The sequence below is a fragment of the Papio anubis genome, chromosome 5, assembly GCF_008728515.1.
Source record: "Papio anubis isolate 15944 chromosome 5, Panubis1.0, whole genome shotgun sequence".
Lineage (NCBI taxonomy): Eukaryota > Metazoa > Chordata > Mammalia > Primates > Cercopithecidae > Papio > Papio anubis.
In genome coordinates, this window is record NC_044980.1 from 106,317,105 (window position 1) to 106,335,014 (window position 17,910).

At 40.0% G+C, this 17,910-nt stretch overlaps 1 non-coding gene across 1 annotated transcript; it reads left to right on the plus strand.

Moving 5' to 3' along the window:
- The first annotated feature begins 4,327 nt into the window (after positions 1-4,327).
- Positions 4,328-4,452, plus strand: LOC116275154. The gene has a single exon (XR_004184111.1). It is a non-coding gene; the product is annotated as a U4atac minor spliceosomal RNA (small nuclear RNA).
- Positions 4,453-17,910: the final 13,458 nt, after the last annotated feature.

Below are 17,910 nucleotides of genomic sequence, written 5' to 3' on the forward strand. Positions count from 1 at the left end.
ATCCACACTACAGACCTGGAAGATGCCTCTTTGATTATCACTCCTACGACTTAGGAAGTATTAATAGATAAGTACCTCATAGGGTTACCTTGCGTATAAAAGGAGAGCAGACACAATGCAGTTAGGACAATGTCTGACACTAAGTGCTCAACAAATGTTAGCTCTCATTGTTCCCAATTTACAGGTAAGAAAACCGAGGTACCAAGAACTGCTCAAGGTTCCAGGTTTAGTAAGTGTCAGGACAGAGGCAAGCCCAGGCAGCCTAACTCCAGAGCAGGAGCCTTTAAAAACTGCACTATTCCCCCATAGCCAAAGGGGAACCACAGTGAAGCAATTTGTGGTTTCGTGAATGACTCATTATTCTGTCCTAGATTTTCTGCCAGAGAGGCCTGTGAAGTTCTCTGGTGGTTTTAAAATATGTCCACAGATTCTTTGGTGCATCCCTCATCAAGAGGTGGAGTCTGTTGCTTCCCCTAAACCTGGATTGGACTTGTGACTGCCTTGACTTCTGAGACTAGGTTAGAAAAGGCAATGCAGATTCCACTTGGCTCTCTCCCTTGGGACACTTACCTTTGAAGCCCTGAGCTGCCTGAAAAGAAGTTTGGCTTCCCCAAAGCTGGAGAAACCATGCAGAAAGACCATGTAAAGAAAAAAAGAGATGACCAAAGAGCTACACCTGTTCTAGCCCTTGGATCTTTGAATCTTCCCAGACTAGGTGCCAGACATGAGTGAAAAATGATGCTAGCTCTAGATGCTGCAAGTGCATTAGAGACCCTGAGCAAAACTGGCTAACCAACCCCCAGAACTGTGAAGATAATAATTAAAAATTGTTGTTTTAAGCCATTAAGTTTTGAGGTGATTTCTTATACAGTAATATATAACTGGAACAAGTCCATATGTCTTGGGAATGTCTGCCAGGTCAGAAGGAAGGAATCTCTGCTCTCTTTCTCCTCCTCTCCACCCCATCTACCTATTCCTACTTTACTTCTTTATAATTCTCTAAGTTCCCAGTATTTCAGGGCACTGAAATCGTAGATTAATGAGTTAATGGGTTATCATGGGAGTGGGACTAGTGACTGTATAAGAAGAGAAAGAGAGACCTGAGCTAGCAGGCTCAGCCCCCTTGCCATGTCATGTCCTGCACTGTTTTGGGACTCTGCACAGAGTCCCCACTAGCAAAGTGGCCCCTTGACCTTGGACTTTTCAGTCTCCAGAACTGTAAGAAATAAATTCATTTCTTTATAAATCACCCTAGTTTCAGGTAGTCTGTTCTAAGCAACAGAAAATTGACAAGACCAGAAATCAGTACTGAGAGTGGGGTATTAACGAAAACAAATACCTGAAAATGTAGAAGCAGCTTCGAAGCTGGATAATGAGTAGAGGCTACAAGAATGAAGCAGCAGTCTAGAAAAAGCCTAGGTTCTAGTGAGGGCTTAGAAGACAAGAAGAACAGGGAAAGTTTGGAACTCCTTAGAAATTGGTTAAATGGTCATGATCAGAATGCTGATGGAACTATGGACAGTAAAGGCCACTCCAACAAGATCTCAGATGGAACTGAGGAACAAGGTACTAGAAAGTGGAGTAAAGACCATCCTTGTTATAAATTGGCAAAGAACTTAGCTGAACTGTTCTACACCTGAGGGCTTTCTGGAAGGCTGAACTTGAGAGAGAGAAACTGGGGTTTCTGGCCAAAGAAATACTAAGCAGTAAAGCATTCAGGCTGCTGCATGGCTACTTTTAACCACTTACATCAAGCTGTGAGAGGGGGAAGAAAAAAACCTTAAAGGCGGAATTTATAAGAGAAGCAAAGTGGAAAAATTTGGAAAACTCTCAGCCTGGCCATGTAAAGAGTGAAAAGGTGTGTTTGGGAGAGGAAACCAAGGGTGTAGCCCAGCAACCTTTTGCTATGGAGATTAGTAAAGGAAAAAAGTATCATCATGAGAAGGAAAGACCTCGATGGCATTTCAGAGAACTTTGAGTTGTTCCTCTCATCATAGACCCAGAGGCAGGAGGACAAAATGGCTTCAGGAGACAGACCTGAGGCACCTTTCATGGACTTGCTGCCCAGCGCGCTCTCTCAGGTCTTTGCTTCCCAAATTCTAGTACAGTCCTTCTTGGACATGCCAGCTGTGGCTCAAGAAGCTTTAGGTGTGAATTGACCTGCCACTCAAGAAGATAAGAACCATAAGCCTTAAGGGCATCCATATGGTGCCATTATAATTCTTCAGATTTGCAGAAAGCAAGAGCTGTGGAGGTTTGGGGGCCTCCATCTAAATGTCAAAGGATTTTTGCTGAAAGCCTGGGTCCAGGCAAAGACTTGTAACAAGGGCAGAGCACTACAGAGAGCTTCAGCTAGGGCAGTGTTAAGCAGAATTGTAGGGTCAGAACTGCTGCAGAAAGTTTCCAACAGAGCAATGCCTAGTGGAGCTGTGGGAACAGGGCCACTACCAGGATCCCAGAACTGTGGAGTCACCAACAGCATGCAACATCTGCTTGGGAAAGTCTCAGGCACCGGGCTCCAACCTGCATGGGCAGCTGTATGGCGTGCACCCAGCAAAGACCTAGAGGTGGGGCTGTCTAAGGCCTTGTGGGCCCAACTCTTGCTCTAGTGTGTCCAAGAGGCAGCACATGGAGTCAAAAAAGATTATTCTCCAGCTTTAAGATGTAATGTCTGCCTGGCTAGGTTTTGGACTTTCTTGGGGCATGCTGCTTTTTTCTTTTTGTTTATTCCTTCCTTTTGGAATGGGAATGTCTGTTTTATGCTATACCACTATTGTATCTTGAAAGTGGATAATTTACTTTGATTTCACAGGAAGATGAAATTCTGGACTTTGGACTTCTTAGTTGGTGCTGAAACAAGTTAAGACTTTGGGGCTATCAGAATGAAATAAATGTATTTGTATGTGAGAAGAACATAAGTTTGGCAGGGCCAGGGACAGAATGCTATGGTCGAATGTTTGTACTCACTTGAAATTCATGTTGAAACAATCCCCAGTGTGGCAGGATTGAGAGGTAGGTAGTTCGTGAAGGCTCTTCCCTCATAAATAGATTAAATCGTTCATGGATTTATGGGTTATCATGGGAATGGAACTATTGGCTTTATGACAAGAGGAAGAGAATCCTGAGCTAGCATACTCAGCCCCTTTGCCATGTGATGCTTTGTGCTGTCTTCAGCCCGCAGAGTTCCCACCAGCAAGAAGGCGCTTACCAAATGTGGCCCCTCAACTTTGAACTTCCCAGCCTCTAGAACTACAATAAATAAATTTCATTCCTTTGTAAATTACCCTAGGTTCAGGTATTCTGTTATAAGCCACAGGAAACTGCCTAAGACACTATCTACTACCCAATAATATTTTATTGAAAGTAGCTACCAGCAGCACAAATATTCCTATCTACAATAAAACAAGAACCAAAGTCCAAGAGTTTATATATATTTAAATTTATATATATATAAATTTTTTAGTCTTAATTTTTCTAATTTTTATAGAATAAAACTTCTGTTGTTTGACAATACAGCCAGACAGGAGCTGTTACACTCAATTTTTTTATAGAGAAATGCCAGTCTAAGACTAAAAAAGAAATTTTAAAAAAGCATTTTTCTAAGTACAACATGTATGGAGGGTCTGGAAACCCAAAGGATTTTGCAAAATTTCAACACATCTCTCTATAACCACATTCCATATATACAGAATGTGGAAGTAAAGCTCAACTAATTATATTTCAAAGCAAAGAATATTTTTTCTCCTTACAGAATGGGTACAACAGCTCTAGATGTTTAAATTCAAACATACAAAAAGTGGATCTTGACGAATTTCCTAAACAACATTTTTCTCATGCTTGGGTAACTCAGAAATGGCTGAAGAGATAGGTTCCACATCCCAGAAAAGAATTTGTTTCTGAATTGATAGGAAACATGAAATTTCAGCCTAAAGGGTTACAGGAGAGGGAGAAATTTCTAAGACATTGAAAATAGAGATGCCATATGAATATAAAGATGATAAATATAAAGAAGGAGCTTTGAGTGGGAGCCACTCTCTCAAAGAGTGAGGGATGTATACCCACTGCCATAAATCTAACAGTGCTGGCCATAACTTCAAGGTTTCATGTATTTATCTGAGATGAATACACAGCTCAATCTCTTTGCCCTTATTCAGTTTTTTTCTTCAATTTATGCGATACATTTCAGAAAACACTGCACACATTACAAGATAGCCTACCCCATATGTCTAAAATTACAAGTTAAAATTAATAACTGCAGTGCTTTGAAAACTTGATAATCTGGTACGTGTCCTACCAAATTTGATTTACCTAAACTAGACTACATGCAACCATCCTTTTGATGGGTTGCACTATGTCCAGTGAGCGCACAGTGAGGGCAGTACTGCTAACGCCTACGCAACACACCCGCATCAACCAGAGCTTTGCTTTTATCTTGGTGCAATTTTTGGAAAAATGAAAATCCACTTTTGGAAAAATGAAAATCCACTTTTCCGGCCGGGCGCGGTGGCTCAAGCCTGTAATCCCAGCACTTTGGGAGGCCGAGACGGGCGGATCATGAGGTCAGGAGTTCGAGACCATCCTGGCTAACACGGTGAAACCCCGTCTCTACTAAAAAAAATACGAAAAACTAGCCGGGCGAGGTGGCGGGCGCCTGTAGTCCCGGCTACTCGGGAGGCTGAGGCAGGAGAATGGCGTAAAAACCCGGGAGGCGGAGCTTGCAGTGAGCTGAGATCCGGCCACTGCACTCCAGCCTGGGCGACACAGCGAGACTCCATCTCAAAAAAAAAAAAAAAAAAAAAAAAAAGAAAATCCACTTTTCCATGTGAAAAAAAAGTTAAAAAAAATAAAAAATAAAAAGGCAGCCAGGTGTGATGGCTCATGCCTGTAATCCCAGCACTTTGGGAGGCCGAGGCGGGCAAATCACTTGAAGTCAGGAGTTCGAGACCAGCCTGGCTAACTTGGTGAAACCCTGTCTCTACAAAAAAATACAAAAATTAGCTGGGCATGGTGGCAAGTGCCTGTAGTCCCAGCTACTCGGGAGGCTGAGGCAGGAGAATAGGAGAATCATTTGAACCAGGATAGTCGAGATTGTGTCACTGCACTCCAGCCCAAGAGACAGAGCAAGACTCCATCTCAAAAAAACAAACAAAAAACGCTATATGCAAGAGTTGGAGTGAGGACTCCACGGTGCCACTGGCTCATCATTTTCTCTAGGATGTTTTTACCATCCCTGCTAAACTCCAATATTCCTCAAGAAGCTTTTCTTGACCACTATAGGACACAGTTACCTTCCAGAGCTGTCTCAATTGAAACACACATTGTGAGAGAAGTGAACCATAAAACGGCGATTTGCCTCCCAATTCAATAGTATCAATTATTATTAAAAGAAGTTGCAAATTCCTGAGAGAAAATAGTGAGGTAGAGTTAAGAGAGCTTAACTAAGTTTTATTGGGTTCTTATCACAAATCAGTCATAGAGTTTAAAATTACACCTTACTTAATGCTTTCTAGTGGGGATAGGTATTTGTTATCTCTATTTATGACTGGATGTTGGTGAGTGAGAGTAACTAAATGCCAAAGTTAAGTAATGTCCCTGTCTTAGTCTATTTTGTGTTTCTGTAACAGAATATCACATATTGGGTAATTTAGAAAGAAAATAAATTTATTTCTCACCATTCTGGAGGCTGTGAAGTCCAATACCAAGGTGCCAGCATCTTTCAAGGCCTTTTTGCTGTGTCGTCCCATGGTGCAGAAGGTGAGAGCAAGAGAGGGTAAGAAGGTCAAATTAATCCTTTTGTCAGGAACCCATTGCAGCAATTATGACATTAATCCATGCATAAGGGATCTGCCCTCACGACCAAATCACCTCTTAAAAGTCCCCTCTCAACATGGTTGAATTGGGGATTAAGTTTCCAACACATGAACTTCGGGAGACACAAGTACAGATGCTAGAATTGAACTTGTATCTACCAGTCAAAGCTGTGTTTTTAACATTTACTTCATGTTGTCTTAATATCAGATCCAGTGCTATTCACGTTCGTAGTCATATAGACATTACACTTTTTGATGAAGTTTCTAACTCCTTTTAATAAACAATTATAAACTTTATATATTTATAGTTATAAGAGGACTTCATGAGGTTTTATTATCTGTCACAATTTGGGTTCTCTGGGAAGCAGACTCCAATATGGGGTTCACATACAGGATGCTTACTAAGGAGTGCCCCAAGCTGGGGACAAGAGAGGTGAAGGAAGCAAGATGGGATGGAGATAAGGGAGAAGCCATGCTGTGATGCAGGGCTGAGAGCAGCCTTGTCTGACCTCCAAAGTGGCCTTTACTTCCCCACTGCTGCTGTAACAAATGACCACAACACAAATTTATTATCTTAACATGAAACAAATTTATTATTGTACAGTTCTGGAGGGCATAAATCAAAACTGAGTCTGAGTTAAGCTGAAGGTATTGGCAAGACCATGTTTTTTCTGGAGGCTGTGGCAGAGAATCACCTGCCACAGCTGCTGGAGGCTGTTTGCCTTCCTTGACTCATGGTTCCTTCATCCATCGTCAAAGCCAGCTGAATAACATTTTTAAATCTCTCTCTGACTTGACGCCCTTTTCTACCTCCCTCTTGATTATACTGGGCCCTCCTAGGTAATCCAGGATAACTTCCTTGTCTTAAATTCAGCTGATTAGCAACCATAATTCTATCGATAGCCTTAATTCTCCATTGCCACATAACATATTCACAGGTTCCAGGGATTAGAATGTGGTTACATTTGGGAGAAGGTATTATGCTGCACAACAATATCAGATTGTCCTTTACTGAAATGAAATGGCTCGGCTTATATACCTCTACCTCAATCACTCATTGAATATAGGACCCCATCCTACTGGATCCACAACCCAGGAAGGTTGTGATTGTGGGTAAGGCAACTCTGCAGCTGAGACAAAATCTGATAGATTGACAGCTGCAGGTTATCTTCTGACAGCACTCCTAGCGCTGCGCAACAAGTCCATTTTTTAAAAAATTAATTTGTTTATTTTACTTTTTAATTTTTTATTTGTGGGTAAATAGTAGATATAGACAGATTTATTTACTTATTTATGAAGTGCATGACACATTTTGATACAGGCATACAATACATAATAACCACATCAGGGTAAATGGGATATCCATAACCTCAAACATTTATCCTTTCTTTGTGCTACAAATGATCCAATTATGCTCTTATAGTTACTTTTAAATACACAATAAATTATCATTGATTGTAGCCACCCTGTTATGCTATCACATACTAGATCATATTCATTTTATCTAACTATATTTTTGTACCCATTAATTCTTCCCACTTACCCTACCCCCAACTATCCTTCCCACCCTCTGGTAACCATCATTCTACTCTCTATCTCCATGAGTTAAATTGTTTTGATATTTAGCTCTCAAAAATATGTGAGAACACATGAAGTTTGTCTTTCTGTATCTGGCTTATTTCACTAAACATAATGTTGTTAATTCATGTTCCATCTATATTATTGCATATGACAGGATCTCATTCTATTTTAGGGCTAAATAGCACTGTATTGTGTATACAGACCTCATTTTCTTTATCCATTTATCTATTGATGGACACTTAGATTGCTTCCAAATCTTGGCTATGTGACTACTGCCACAGTAAGCATGGGAGTGCAGGTATCTCTTTGATATACTGATTTCCTTTCTTTTGGCTATGTACCCAGCACTGGGATTGCTGGAACATATGGTAGTTCTATTTTTATTGTTTTTGGGAACTTCCAAACTGTTCTTCATTGTAGTTTTATTAATTTACATTCCCACCAAAAGCGTATGACGGTTCCCTTTTCTCTATATTCTCACCAGCATTCGCTATTTCCTGTCTTTTGAATAGAAGTCATTTAACTGTGGTGAGATGATATCTTATTGTAGTTTTCATTTGCATTTCTCTGATGATCAGTGATGTTAAGCACCTTTTAATATACCTGTTTTCCATTTGTATGTCTTCTTTTGCAAGGTATCTATTCAGACCTTTTGCCTATTTTTAAATAGGATTATTAGATTTTTTTTCCTGTAGAGTTGTTTGAGCTCCTTATATATTCTGGTTATTTATCTCTTGTCAGATGGCTAGTTTGCATATTTTCTCCCATTCTGTGGATTGTCTTTGCACTTTGTTGACTGTTTCCTTTGCCATGCAGAAGACTTTTAACTTGATGTGATCCCATTTGTCCATTTTTGCTTTGGTTGCCTGTGCTTGTGGGGTATTACTCAATAAATCTTTGCCCAGATCAATGTCTTGGAGAGTTTCCTAACATTTCTTTTTAGGAGTTTCATAGTTGGAGGTCTTAGATTTAAGTCTTTAAGCCATTTTGATTGGATTTTTGTATATGGTAAAATATAAGGGTCTAGTTTCATTCTTCCACATATGGATATCCAGTTTTCCCAGCACAATTTATTGAAGAGACTGTCTTTTCCCCAAAGTATATTCTTGGCATCTTTGTTGAAACTCAGTTCACTGTAGATATATGGATTTATTTCTCACTTCTTGATTCTGTTTCATTGATCTACATGTCTCTTTTTATGTCAGTACCATGCTATTTGGTTACTACAACTCTGTAATATACTTTGAAGTCAAGTAATGTAATTCATCCAGTTTTGCTCTTTTTGCCCAGGATAGTTTTGACTCTTCTGGATCTTGTATAGTTTCTTATAAATTTTAGGATTTTTTTTCTATTTCTGTGAAGAATGTCATTGGTATTGTAATAGGGATTGCATTGAATCTGTAGATTGCTTTGAGTAGTATGGACATTTTAACAATATTTATGGGCCGGGCACGGTGGCTCAAGCCTGTAATCCCAGCACTTTGGAAGGCTGAGGCAGGTGGATCACGAGGTCAGGAGATCGAGACCATCCTGGCTAACATGGTGAAACCCCGTCTCTACTAAAAATACAAAAAAAACTAGCCGGGCGTGGTGGCGGGCGCCTGTAGTCCCAGCTACTCGGAGGCTGAGGCAGGAGAATGGCGTGAACCTGGGAGGCGGAGCTTGCAGTGAGCCGAGATCGCGCCACTGCACTCCAGCCTGGGTGACACAGCGCGAGACTCCGTCTCAAAAAAAAAAAAAAAAAAAAAACAAAAACAATATTTATTCTTCCAGTCCATGAACATGAAATATCTTTTCATTTTTGGTGCCCTCTTCAATTTCTTGTTTCAATGTTTTATAGTTTTCATTGTAGAGATTCTTCATTTCTTTGGTTACATTTATTTCTAGGTATTTTATTTGTAGTTATTGTATATAGGATTACTTCTAAACTTTATTTTTCAGATTGTTCATTGTTGGCATATAGAAATGCTATTGATTTTTGTATGTTGACTTTGTATCCTGCAACTTCCCTGAATTTTTTTTTTATCAGTTCTAATAGTTTTTTTGTGGAGTATTTAGGCTCTTCCAAATACAAGTTCATATTATCTGCAAACAAGGATAATGAGACTTCTTCCTTTCCACTTTGGATGCCCTTTATTTATTTCTCTTGTCTGATTCCTCTAGCTAGGACTTCCAGGACTGTGTTGAATAACAGTGGTGACAGTGGGCATACTTGTTTTGTTCCAGATCTTACAGGAAGGGCTTTCAGTTTTCTCCATTCAGTGTGATATTAGCTGTAGGTCTGTTGTATATGACTTTTATTATGTTGAAGTGTGTTCCTTCTATTCTGTTTTTCAAGGTTTTTTAAATCATAAAAGGATTTTGAATTTTATCAAATACTTTTTCATCATCAGTTGAAATGATCAGATGGTTTTTGTCCTTCATACTGTTGATATGATATACTACATTGATTGACTTGCATATGTTCAACCATCCTTGCATCTTGGGATAAATCCTGCTTGGTCATGATGAATGAACTTTTTAATGTGTTGCTGATTTTAATATGCTAGTATTTTGTTCAGGATTTTTTGCATCAATGTTTATCAGGGATATTGGCCTGTAGTTTTCCTTTTTTTGATGTCTTTGTCTGGTTTTGGTATTAGAATAATACTGGCTTTGTAGAATGAGTTTGGAAGTATTCCCTCCTTTTTTTCAGAATAGTTTGTGTAGGATTGATATTAGTTCTTTAAATGTTTGGTAAAATTCTGCTCTGAACCCATTGGGTCCTGGGCTTTTCTTTAATGACAGACTTTTTATTATGGCTTAAATATTATTACCTATCAGTTATTGGTTTGCTTAGGTTTGCAGTTTCTTCGTGGTTGAATCTTAGCAGGTGGCATGTGTCTAGGAGTTTATCCATTTCTCCTACATTTTCCAATTTATTGACATATAGTTGCTCATGGTAGCCTCTAATGAGCCTTTGAATTTCTGCAGTGTTGGTAATAATCTCTCCTTTTTCATATCTGATTTTATTTATTTGAGTCTTCTATCTTTTTCTTAGTCTGGCTAAAGGTTTGTTGATGTTGTTTATCTTTTCAAAAAACCAACTTTTTGTTTGTTGATCTTTTGTATTTTTTTGGTTTCAGTTTCATGTATTTCTGCTCTGATCTTTATGATTTATTTTCTTCTACTAAGTTAGAGTTTGGTTTACTCTTGCCTTTCTAGCTCTTTAAGATATATTGTTAGGTTGTTTATTTGAAGTTTTTCTAGTTTTTTGATGTAGGTGCTTATTGCTATATATTTTCCTCTTAGTACCGCTTTCCCTGTATCCCACAGGTTTTGATATGCTGTGTTTCCATTTACATTGTTTCAAGAAATTTTAAAAATGTGCTTTTTAAATTATTCACTGACCCACTGATCATTCAAAAGCATATTGTTTGATTTCCAATCATATGACTGCATAAACTTACAAAGCATCAAAGCAAAAACTAATAAAAACTCTATACTTTAATCCCCCACTTTTTAACTTTTTTGCTGTTTCTACTTATATCTTATTATACTGTCTATGCCTTAAAAAGTCATAGTTATTATTTCTGATAGGTTCATCTTTTAGTCTTTCTACTCAAAACGTGAATACTTTATACACTACAATTACAGTGTTATAATATTCTATGTTTTACTATTACCAGTTAGTTTTGTAATACTTCAGATGATTTCTCATTGTTAATATCCTTTTCTTTCAGACCGAAGAACTCCCTTTACCATTTCTTATCGGACATGTTCTGTGTTTTAATGAAATCCCTCAGCTTCTGTTTGTTTTAGAAAGTCTTTATTTCTCCTTCATGTTTTACTGGATATAGTATTGTAGGACAACAATTTTTGTCCTTCAGCAGTCATGTCACTCTCTCCTGGCCTGTAAGGTATCTGCTGAGAAGTCTGCTGCCAGACATATTGGACTCCATTGTATGTTATTTGTTTCTTTTCTCTTGCTGCTTTTAGGATCCTTTCTTTATCCTTAACCTTTGGGAGTTTAATTATTAAATGCCTTTGGGTAGTATTCTTTGGGTTAAATTGGCAAATACTCTATAATATTCTTGTACTTGAAAGTTAATATCTTTCTCTAGGTGTGGGAAATTCTGTTATTGTCCCTTTGAATAAACTCGCTACCCGAATATCTCTTTCTATACCTTCTCTTTAAGGCCAATAACTTTTAGATTTTCCCTTTTGAGGCTATTTTCTATATCCTGTAGATGTACTCCATCATTTCTTATTCTTTTTTTATTTTGTCTCCTTGGACTGTGTATTTTCAAATAGTTCTGCCTTCACGGTCGCTAATTTTTTCTTCTACTTGATCAATTTTGCTAGTAAGAGACTCTGATGTAGTCTTCAGTATATCAATTGCTTTCTTCAACTCCAGAATGTCTGTTTTTTTTTCCTGTTAATGATACTTTAAGTTCTAGGGTACATGTGCACAACATGCAGGTTTGTTACATACGTATACATGTGCCATGTTGGTGTGCTGCACCCATTAACTCGTCATTTACATTAGGTACATCTCCTAATGCAATCTCTTCCCTCTCTCCCCACCCCCAACAGGCCCCAGTGTGTGATATACCCCTTCCTGTGTCCAAGTGGTCTCATTGTTCAATTCCCACCTATGAGTGAGAACATGCGGTATTTGGTTTTCTGTTCTTGCGATAGTTTGCTGAGAATGATGGTTTCCAGCTGCATCCATGTCCCTACAAAGGACACGAACTCATCCTTTTTTATGGCCGCATAGTATTCCATGGTGTATATGTGCCACATTTTCTTAATCCAGTCTGTCACTGATGGACATTTGGGTTGATTCCACATCTTTGCTATTATGAATAGTGCTGCAATAAACATATGTGTGCATGTGTCTTTATAGCAGCATGACTTATAATCCTTTGGGTATATCCCCAGGAATGGGATGGTTGGGTCAAATGATATTTCTAGTTCTAGATCCTTGAGGAGTCGCCACACTGTTTTCCACTAGTGTGGAACTAGTTTACAGTCCCACCAACAGTGTAAAAGTGTTCCTATTTCTCCACATCCTCTCCAGCACCTGTTATTTCCTGATTTTTAAATGATTGCCATTCTAACTAGTGTGAGATGGTACCTCATTGTGGTTTTGATTTGCATTTCTCTGATGGCCAGTGATGATGAGCATTTTTTCATGTGTCTGTTGGCTATATGAATGTCTTCTTTTGAGAAGTATCTGTTCATATCGTTTGCCCCTTTTTGATGGGATTGTTTGTTTTTTTCTTGTAAATTTGATTGAGTTTCTTTGTAGGTTCTGAATATTAGCCCTTTGTCAGATGAGTGGATTGCAGAAATTTTCTCCCATTCTGTAGGTTGCCTGTTCACTCTGATGGTAGTTTCTTTTGCTGTGCAGAAGCTCTTTAGTTTAATTAGATCCCATTTGTCAATTTTGGCTTTTGTTGTCGTTGCTTTTGGTGTTTTAGACATGAAGTCCTTACCCATGCCTATGACCTGAATGGTATTACCTAGGTTTTCTTCTAGGGTTTTTATGGTATTAGGTCTAACATTTCAGTCTCTAATCCATCTTGAATTAATTTTCGTATAAGGAGTAAAGAAAGGATCCAGTTTCAGCTTTCTACATATGGCTAGCCAGTTTTCCCAGCACCATTTATTAAATAGGGAATCCTTTCCCCATTTCTTGTTTTTCTCAGGTTTGTCAAAGATCAGATGGCTGTAGACATGTGGTGTTATTTCTGAGGGCTCTGTTCTGTTCCATTGGTCTATATCTCTGTTTTGGTACCAGTACCATGCTGTTTTGGTTACTGTAGCCTTGTAGTATAGTTTGAAGTCAGGTAGTGTGATGCCTCCAGCTTTGTTCTTTTGGCTTAGGACTGTCTTGGCAATGTGGGCTCCTTTTTGGTTCCATATGAACTTTAAAGCAGTTTTTTCCAGTTCTGTGAAGAAAGTCATTGGTAGCTTAATGGGGATGCCATTGAATCTATGCATTACCTTGGGCAGTATGGCCATTTTCACAATATTGATTCTTCCTATCCATGAGCATGGAATGTTCTTCCATTTCTTTGTGTCCTCTTTTATTTCATTGAGCAGTGGTTTCTAGTTCTCCTTGAAGAGGTCCTTCACATCCCTTGTAAGTTGGATTCCTAGGTATTTTATTCTCTTTGAAGCTATTGTAATGGGAGTTCACTCATGATTTGGCTCTCTGTTTGTCTGTTATTGGTGTATAAGAATGCTAGTGACTTTTGCACATTGATTTTGTATCCTGAGACTTTGCTGAAGTTGCTCATCAGTTTAAGGAGATTTTGGGCTGAGACGATGGAGTTTTCTAAATATACAATCATGTCATCTGCAAACAGGGACAATTTGACTTCCTCTTTTCCTAATTGAATACCCTTTATTTCTTTCTCTTGCCTGATTGCCCTAGCCAGAACTTCCAACCCTATGTTGAATAGGAGTGGTGAGAGAGGGCATCCCTGTCTTGTGCCAGTTTTCAAAGGGAATGCTTCCAGTTTTTGCCCATTCATTGTGATATTGGCTGTGGGTTTGTCATAAATAGCTCTTATTATTTTGAGATATGTTCCATCAATACCGAATTTATTGAGAGTTTTGTAGCATGAAGGGCTGTTGAATTTTGTGAAAGGCCTTTTCTGCATCTATTGTGGTTTTTGCCTTTGGTTCTGTTTATATGCTGAATTACGTTTATTGATTTGTGTATGTTGAACAAGCCTTGCATCCCAGGAATGAAGCCCACTTGATCGTATGGATAAGTTTTTTGATGTGCTGCTGGATTTGGTTTGCCAGTATGGGGGCAGCCAGAGAGAAAGGCCAGGTTACCCACAAAGGGAAGCCCATCAGACTAACAGCGGATCTCTCAACAGAAACTCTCCAAGCCAGAAGAGAGTGGGGGCCAATATTCAACATTCTTAAAGAAAAGAATTTTCAACCCAGAATTTCATATGCAGCCAAAATAAGTTTCATAAGTGAAGGGCTTCATAAGGGAAATTTACATTTACACTCTACCAGTGTATAGAGGGAAATTTATAGCACTAAATGCCCACAAGAGAAAGCAAGAAAGATCTAAAGTTGACACCCTAACATCACAATTAAAAGAACTAGAGAAGAAAGAGCAAACACATTCAAAAGCTAGCAGAAGGCAAGAAATAACTAAGATCAGAGCAGAACTGAAGGAGATAGAGACACAAAAAACCCTCCAAAAAATCAATGAATCCAGGAGCTGTTTTTTGGAAAAGATCAACAAAAGTGATAGACCACTAGCAAGACTAATAAAGAAGAAAAGAGATAAGAATCAAATAGACGCAATAAAAAATGATAAAGGGGATATCACCACCGACCCCACAGAAATACAAACTACCATCAAAGAATACTATAAACACCTCTACACAAATAAACTAGAAAATCTAGAAGAAATGGATAAATTCCTGGACACATACACTCTCCCAAGACTAAACCAGGAAGAAGTTGAATTCCTGAATAGATCAATAACAGGCTCTGAAATTGAGGCAATATTTAATAGCCTACCAACCAAAAAAAGTCCAGGACCAGATGGATTCACAGCTGAATTCTACCAGAGGTAAAAGGAGGAGCTGGTACTATTCCTTCTGAAATTATTCCAATCAATAGAAAAACAGCGAATCCTCCCTGACTCATTTTATGAGGCCAACATCATCCTGATACCAAAGCCTGGAAGAGACACAACAAAAAAAGAGAATTTTAGACCAATATCCCTGATGAACATCGATGCAAAAATCCTCAATGTCTGCTTGTTTTTAATTATTTTAATCTCCTTTTTAACTTATCTGATAGGATTCTGAATTCCTTCTCTTTGTTACCTTGAATTTTGTTGAGCTTCCTCAAAACAGCTAATTTGAATTACTTTTTGAAAGGTCACATATCCCTGTCTCTCTAGGACTGGTCCTTGGTGCCTTATTTAGTTAATTTCATGAGGTTATGTTTTCCTGCATGGTCATGATGCTTGTGGTTGTTCATCAGTTTCTGAGAATCAAAGAGTTAGGTATTTATTGTAGTCTTCAGAGTCCGGGCTGGCTTATACCTGTTCTTTGGAACAGATTTTCCAAGTATTCAAAAGGATTTTGGTGTTGTTATCTAAGTCTTTGGTCACTGCAGCCATATTTGCATTAGGATGCACCCCAATGCTCAGTAGCGCTGTGACTCTTGCAGACTCATAGAGGACTGCCTTGGTGGTCTTGGGTAAGATCCAGGAGAATTCTTGGATTACCAGGCAGAGATTCTTGTTTTCTTCCCTTAATTTCCCCCAAACAAATAGAGTCCGTCTCTGTGCTGAGCTGTCTGGAGCTGAGGGAGAGGTGACACAAGCACCACTGCAGCCACAACCACTGGGACTACACTGGGTCAGACCCGCAGCACAGGGTCTCACCCAAGGCCCGCAGGGACCATTGCCTGGCTACCGCCCATATTCACTCAAGGCCCAAGGACTCTACAGTCAGTAGGTTGCAAATACAGTCAGGCTTGTGTCCTTACCTTCAGTGTAGCAAGTGCCACTGAGCCCCAGGTGGGTCCAGGGATGCCATCTGTGAACCAGGGCCTGGAACCAGGAACCTTAGGAATCTACCTGGTGCTTTATTCTACTGTAGCTGAGCTGGCACCCAGGTCATAAGACAAAGTCCTTCCTACGCTTCCCTCCCCTTTCCTCAAGCAGAGGAGTCTCTCCCCATGACCACCACCACCCAGGTCCATGAGGAGTACTGCCTGGCTACCACAAGTTTTCATTCACGGCCCAAGGGCTCTTGAGTTAGCTTCTGATAAATGCTGCCAGGCCTAGGTCTCTCCCTTCAGGGAAGTGGCTTCCCTCTGGCCCAGGGCACATCCAAAAAATGCTGTCCAAGAGTCAAGACCTGGAATCAGGGACCCTGGGTATCTGCCTGCTCTTTGCCACTATGGCTGAGCTGATACCCAAGCTATATGACAAAGTCCTCATACTAGTCCCTTTCCTTTCCTCAGACAAAGGGAGTCTCTCCCTTAGCTACCACAGTGGGAAGGTGCTGGGTCACACCTGAAGCCAGCACGGTTCTGAGTCTTACCTAAGGCCCATGGCAAGTACAACCTGGCTACTATTGCTGATTTAGTCAGCAGGTGTTGAATCCTGCCAGGACTGGTATCTTCCCTTCAAGGCAGCAGTTTCCCTTCTGGTCCAGGGTATATCTAGAAATGTCATCCTTGAGCTAGGGGGCCTCACAACCCTGCCTGGTGCTCTACCTTACTGTGGTTGAGCTGGTGTTGAGGTTGCAAGACAAGGTCTTCTTTATTGTTTCCTCTCCTCTCCTCAAGAAAAAGGAAGGAGTCTCTCCTGAAGCTGTGAGCTGTGCCTCCTAGGGTTGGGGAGGGATGATGCAAGCACTCCCTTGGTCATCCCAACTGTCTCACTAGGTCATGTATACCCCAAGTCCACTGGCTCTGAGCCCAGGACAGCACCAAGATCTGCCCAGGAATTGCAAACCTTGCGGCTTACATTCCCTTTCAAGTTTATTTAGGGCCCCAGAGCTGTGGCTTGCAGTGATGGGGCTAGCTAGAACTCAGGTTCCAACTGCTGGAAGAGGTAATTCTCCCCTAGCTAGGGCTGATCTAAATGCTCCCTCCAAGTGTGCCAGCTGAGTTCTGCCCCATGTTTCCGCCGTGACAGGGCAGCACTGAGTTAGTTCCAAAAGAAAGTCCCACTATCACTGCACTCTCCCTTCTCCAAATACACAGATTCTCTCTCCACACCAAATAGCTGCTGCCATGGGATGAGAGAGGGGTGATATAGGGGATTCAAGATTGTCTTTCCTACCCTCTTACAGTGCCTATTTCCTTAATTTGATGTTAAAATCAGTTACTGCGATTACTTATCTGATTTTTGGTTCTTATGAAGTTACTTTTTTTGTGTGTAGGTAGTTGTTCAATTTGATGTTTCTGTAGAGGTGACAATTGCTAAAGGCTTCTAATCAGCCATCATGCTCTACCTACCCCAAGAAGTCCATTCTTAAAGGGAGAACTCGGTGGTGCACCTTAATGTTCATCACAGTTCATCTTGAGCTATTTGAATCCACTTCTTTGTATATGTCTGGGCAGCTGCTCCTCTGCGATTCCAGGGGGCTTCTCTTTCTGGGGCACTCTTTTATTTTCATTTTTTTCTTTTCTTTTTAAATAGAGACAGGGTCTTGCTATGTTGCCCAGGCTGGTCTCGAACCTCTGGGCTCAAGTGATCCTTCCACCTCAGCTTCTCAATATGCTGAGATTACAGGTGTGAGCCACTGCTCCTGGCCTCAGGGGCACTCTTAGAAGAGGAAGTTTATTGGGAAAGATAACAATCTCCATCACTGCTCTAGGTCTTAGGGCCCCAACTGATACTCATTGTTTCCCTCTTCCACTTGTAAAATGGTAGTAATAGTATCACTTATTACATAGAGGTATTACTGAATTCCAGGAAAGAATGCAAAGCACACTGGACCCCTGGGAAGAGCCCAGCGAAACATAGCCATTA